Raw genomic sequence first — 6,011 nt, forward strand, 5'->3', positions numbered from 1 at the left:
CAAACTGAGGGAATTTTGCATCCATGTTGATCTTTGATCAGCTCTGCTAGAGGGACTCACAGGGAATAATTCAGAAAACAAGGCAGGATGCAGCTTCATCCGTGGAAGGAAGGATGCCCTGAAAGTGTTGAAAGTAGCCCGTGTCTGCAACTGGAGGCTTCTGCAGCTTTACAGCGTCACCACACATCAAACTGCAAGGCTGGTTAAGCTGAGCGGAGCTGCTGCTTGTCTTTGTGTAGAACTGTGTGAGATGAGGAAGGCTAATTGGACTAATTAGCACCAAAACAAGACTCAACTGAGCAGTCTCCCTGTACCGCAGATAATGTGTCTCTTTTTTTTTTTTCCTGTTTGAAAACAGAGGCAGGGAAAAAAAAAAGAGCCTCATTTTCAAGGCTAACCCAATGTGGCCTTATTAGGCTCTGTGTAGTCACAACTCAGGTGGGTAGACATGTTTTGATGTACCGAAGCTTAAACTAACCCTTGCCACAAGAGCGGAAACCTCAGCAGCAACAGGGGAAACTTCTTAGCTGAGCCTCGCTGAGCCCTGTGGGATGAAAGCTTTGCAGACTTTACACTGAATGTTTAGGCTTAGTTTTACTTTACAAACTGTGTGATGCTACTGGCTGCGATATCAACTCCTGAATATCTAATAAAAGCTTCATTAAACCTGCACTTTGGCTAAACACACAATGCCCAAACATGACTAGGGAGACAAACAGTTCTGCAGCTTACATTACAGAAAATGAAACATTGGTTTTCTTTATTTGATGTTGTAAATCTACAAGGGGGGAAAAAATCCATTAATGCTCCTATTAAATCCATCACTCACTGTAAAAGCATGTGGAGGACGCGAAAGCTTCACAGACCTGCTGTGCGTACTTTACAGTTGCTAAGCTACAACTGGACAAACTTAGATTTAAAGAGACAATGAAACATGTCATTTTGATAGCAGGTCAGTGCGAAGTGTGCAGATATGACGAATACCTCTGCAAATATTCTGACGCCGACAGCAGTCGCACAGCAAGACGAGGAATCCAAACTCTTCAGATTTCTGTGATGATCAATCTCCTGTGGGAAGCATGAGTGAGATCAGTCTGTGAGCTTCTCAGCCCTGTTTGCTGAATTTGTAACACATTATGTTCTTTTAATGTAGGTTGAAATGCCAATAAAGCACAATATGTTTAAAACTTATCATTATCACTATGTGACTTGTCAGTTTTGGATGAAAACGTCCAAATCGTTAACTTTCATTCTCTTGTCTGTCACAGATCTGGAAATGTTGGCTACTTTAAAAAAGTCTCTGAGTCAAGAGAAAGATTCATATTTAGGTAGAGAAAGCATATGTTATATGAATTAGATGTTTGGAACAAACATGTAATACTGTGACTTAGGATTGGCCTGTATTGGTGGGTCTCCTCAGCACAGGACACTTTGCTGAAGCAGGAATTTTTTTAGAAAATAAACAAACAAACAAACATATATATATATTCTTGAAGAAATCTTAAAGAAATAATGGATATATTCCAATAACCTTTCTCATGCTGGATTTTTTAAAACAGTGTTGTCATTTATCCAAGTTTCAGTCTGGTCCAAACAGAAATCCATTTGTAAGAGCCAAAAACGTCAGTTTGTGACATTATTTATTACTGTGAATGCCTTTTGCATAGTTAGATATTTTCTTAATACTAAGTTTCCATTTCATCATTATTTCCAGACATTTACCACGGTTGTGTTCATCTCGTTATTTAAAACTCAAAAAAGATTAAACAACTGCCTCTAACTGCAGGCAAGTTAGAGGCAGTTTTATCTTCTGCATGTTTGTTAGGGTGCAGAAGGTTTGTTAGGGTGCTGTATACTGTGAAACACTTGAGGTGTTTCACAGTATACGGCCGTCGTGTGCAAGATGGAAAATTACTTTTGCAAATAAAAATGTAAAATAGTATATCCAGCAATGAGTTTATATATTTGTATTTAACCAGGAAAGTCTCATACAGAAAGACGCAGCAGTAGAAAAACAGCGTTAGCGGAGTACTCCTTACATTCAGGCTCCGTAAGCTTCAGTTTCTTCTTACTTTTGTTCTTAAGAGGTGTGTGATCCCAATTCACCTTCTGTTCTTTAACAGAAGGACCCGACCAGCTCAATTTCCTCAATAACATCCTCGTCGCAGACCTCTTGAAGAGCCGACCGGTTGTAGTCACGGTCGGACATGCTAGCTTCCGTAAATAGACTCCAGACAACAAAAAAGAACAAAAAAACGGCTGAAATAGTTTCAAAAAGTTACCAAAAGAAGTAATAAACTGGGGATAAAGCACAGCAATTGGTTAAAGTCTTAGCTAAACAGTAACTGAACACGAGAGCCTGCAAATGCAAAACCTCTCATTCCGCCATCTTGGTACCTCTCAGACAAACAATAACAACACAACAACAAACCGACCCGAACCCGGGATCGGGTCGGTAGTGAGCATGCGCGGGTTCAGGTCGGTAGTGCGCATGCGCGAGTCCGGGTCAGTACTGCGCATGCGCGGGTTCGGGTCGGTAGTGTGCATGCGCGGGTCCGGGTCAGTACTGCGCATGCGCGGGTTCGGGTCAGTACTGCGCATGCGCGGGTCCGGGTCGGTACTGCGCATGCGCGGGTCCGGGTCGGTAGTGCGCATGCGCGGGTCCGGGTCGGTACTGCGCATGCGCGGGTCTGGGTCGGTAGTGCGCATGCGCGGGTCCGGGTCGGTACTGCGCATGCGCGGGTCCGGGTCGGTAGTGCGCATGCGCGAGTCCGGGTCGGTAGTGCGCATGCGCGAGTCCGGGTCGGTACTGCGCGGGTCCAGGTCGGTAGTGCGCATGCGTGGGGCCGGGCCAATGCTAATGTTTGTTGTTGTGTTGTTATTGTTTGTCTGAGAGGTACCAAGATGGCGGAATGAGAAGTTTTGCGTTTGCAGGCTCTCGTGTTCAGTTAGTGTTTAGCCAAGATTTTAACCAATTGCTGTGCTTTATCCCCAGTTTATTACTTCTTTTTGTAACTTTTTGAAACTATTTCAGCCGTTTTTTTTGTTCTTCTTTATTGTCTGGAGTCTATTTACGGAAGCTAGCATGTCCGACCGTGACTACAACCGGTCGGCTCTTCAAGAGGCCTGCGACGAGGATGTTATTGAGGAAATTGAGCTGGTCGGGTCCTTCTGTTAAAGAACAGAAGGTGAATTGGGATCACACACCTCTTAAGAACAAAAGTAAGAAGAAACTGAAGCTTATGGAGTCTGACGGTAAGGAGGACTCCGCTAACGCTGTTCTTCGTGCGGTAAGTGAACTTAACGCAAAGATAGACAATCAGACTACCATTTTGAAAAGCATTGAAAAACGGATCGAAGCCAATACTGTCGCCATTGAGGCGAATTAGAACCTCATATCTGAGCTTGAAGCTACAGTTAATCTTCTGAAAAAAAGAGAACTCTGCGCTGAGGATCTCCTGTCCCCGTGATACTGTCGAGACCGTTCACAGATTGGGGAAAATAGCTGGTCCCGCTTCGCCCAACAACAACAATATAATATATTCACAGTATCGCGCTATTTATGCTGCAGGTTGTTATCGTTCTCCTGTCTTTTGTCAGTGGATTAGATCATATTGTGGGTTGTCCTCTATAATTCACATTGTTGTCCTGTTTGTTGAACGTTTAGCACCACCAGGGGAGCAGCTACTCTTGACAGTCATGACATGTAACATCTGCGAGTAAGTTTGTATAACAAGATGCTTTTTTATTTTTTATTTTTGCAATTTATCACTGGCAAGTGATGTCATAGGGGATGTTTAACAGTTACTTCCTCTAACTAACCATAAAATGTAACAGCACGACCTACAACAGGCATTATTTTAATTAATTTATGTCAGAGAGTTTAGATCACAACATCTCTAATAGATATTTGTGATTCCCAATTTAACTTAATAAATTAGAATATAATTGAAAATGTTTTTTTTTTATTTCAGTAGAACTCAAGTAGATTAATTTCTCTAGCAAGGTTAGCAAGATTAGAGTATAAAGGTTTATTAAGAAAAGTGTTGAGAGGATGGATGGATTGGATGTGGACGTCTGGGAAGACTTGCTGATGAAGTCTTGGGAGGAAGAAAAGACAATTTACTCTCTGCAATGAAGAAGATTGGATGAAGAATTAAAATAGAAACTAGGGGTGAGAGTGATGGGATGGAGAGGTGAAAGAAAGATAATTTTATTAAAAAACATTTTATGCATCCTAAAGGGAAATTAAGTGATGTCATAACTTATATCATCCAAATATCTTCAAAGAGCCGCTGCTGTGCATGATGATGCTGGAGGCAGGAAGGATCTCCATTAGCAGTCAGTCTTCAAGCATTTCTGAAGACATAGTGGCAGAGAGAAAGGGCAAGGTTGTGAGCGATCTATACAAAGGGGTGATTAACAGCGCTAAGACCCTCCTCCTGATTGATTGGTTGTTTTTGACGGAGAAGTGTTCCCCAGGTTCAATGGGGTAAGGTTGAGGAGCTCAATTATTTTCAGATTATTTGTCTCATACCTGACACGACAGAGTGAGTTTTAACAGATATATAAAAACACACATTCATTTTTCAAATAGAAGTTACATACTGCTGCTTGCAGGAAAGATGTGGCTAGTGGAAATTTGCTGATTTAATTTTCATACCAGTGTGTGCCGACACAGGTAAGTGTCAAAAGTACAGTTACTTATCAGTATCTGTACTTGCTAAGCCTGGTGGTCGGCCTCTGGGGCAGTCATTCATCCAACAGCCATCTGGTTTTTCAGCTGAAAATTGTTTAAAATTGACAAGAAATTTTAAAATATCACTTGATAATGAAGTGTTATTGAAAGATTAGAAGATTAACACCTGAACACCTAATATAAAGTCTTTAAAAAATGCAAACATAAAAAAAACTTAAATAAATAAGCAATGTTTAGCTTGGTTGCCTGCCAGGAAACCCTGACTTATGGCGCTATTGTTCTTGATTGACATAACCTAATCTCCATAGGTCAGAAGTCAAAGCAATGTAGATCTCTTTAGCACCTTAGCAAAGCCACAGACAGATTTCCTCCATGCCTCAGAGCTGCACTGATTCATTTATAAAGAGAGCCTGTCAAGATTTTTAGTCTATTAAAATTAACCTGTATGCGACTGCTGAACTTCCTTTCACAAAAGTTTGTAGAAAATTTCAGTACTTCAACAAAATAATTTAGGTTCTAGCGCATGACATGTAGTTTGATCTTATTGTAATGTTTTGTTCAAGTAAGATTACAGCACAATCAGATAAAAGAAAGCCCTCTGGTGCATTTGAGCAGGAGGATATTTATCAGTTTGTTTTCTTTTTTTTTTTTTTACCTGCAGAGGACACAGCTGAGCTTGATGTGAACTAGACGCTGCCGCTCTGCGCTCCTGCTCCCCGCTGGGGCTTTCCTGTACGCTTTTGCAACGAGTCTTGTTTGAGGCCGAGTGTCATTGACAGCCCACCTCACACACTCAGCCTCTGTGAGCTGCAGCAAAAACACAAACCAACCTTGCCTCTAGCTGATGGGATTGTAATAATGAAAATAGATGCTGGAGGTTTGCACATGTCTGACTGCTGCGCTCCTCGAGCAGCTGCGTGTTTATGTGGACGTGTTGTCTCCTCTTGTCGGTTTGCTGAGGATCAGCCGAGCTGGTAGGTGTGTTCACCTCATAGCCACGCTTCATCCATGTTAATGAGGATATAAGAGCTCCAATTCCTCAAGGTCGAACACTGTGGGATTAGACGCCCCCTGCATCCTTATTCCATATGCCGTGTCTTGGCAGTGGACACTTGCAGATGCGAATAACCTTAAAGCATATGAAGCTCTATGTTTTACATAAAAACATCATGTACTTGAGTTGTTCCAGCAGTCAGCCAGGATTTTTGCATCTTTATTTTATGTAAGAGAGAATTAATTCAGATTTCCCACTGCTGAGCATCAGAATGCTGTTAAATTTAGATGTGAAGAGAGTTAATCACTGTAAGCTGTC

The 6,011-nt window shown here is 41.8% G+C and overlaps 1 long non-coding RNA gene across 1 annotated transcript; it reads left to right on the plus strand.

Moving 5' to 3' along the window:
• Positions 1-2,907: 2,907 nt before the first annotated feature.
• LOC129371133 (uncharacterized) lies at positions 2,908-5,463 on the plus strand. The gene is made up of 3 exons (XR_008607126.1): positions 2,908-3,290; positions 3,668-3,719; positions 5,361-5,463. It is a non-coding gene; the product is annotated as an uncharacterized LOC129371133 (long non-coding RNA).
• Positions 5,464-6,011: the final 548 nt, after the last annotated feature.

This window comes from Poeciliopsis prolifica, unplaced genomic scaffold, assembly GCF_027474105.1.
Source record: "Poeciliopsis prolifica strain line A6 unplaced genomic scaffold, Auburn_PproV2 SCAFFOLD026, whole genome shotgun sequence".
Classification (NCBI taxonomy): Eukaryota; Metazoa; Chordata; class Actinopteri; order Cyprinodontiformes; family Poeciliidae; genus Poeciliopsis; species Poeciliopsis prolifica.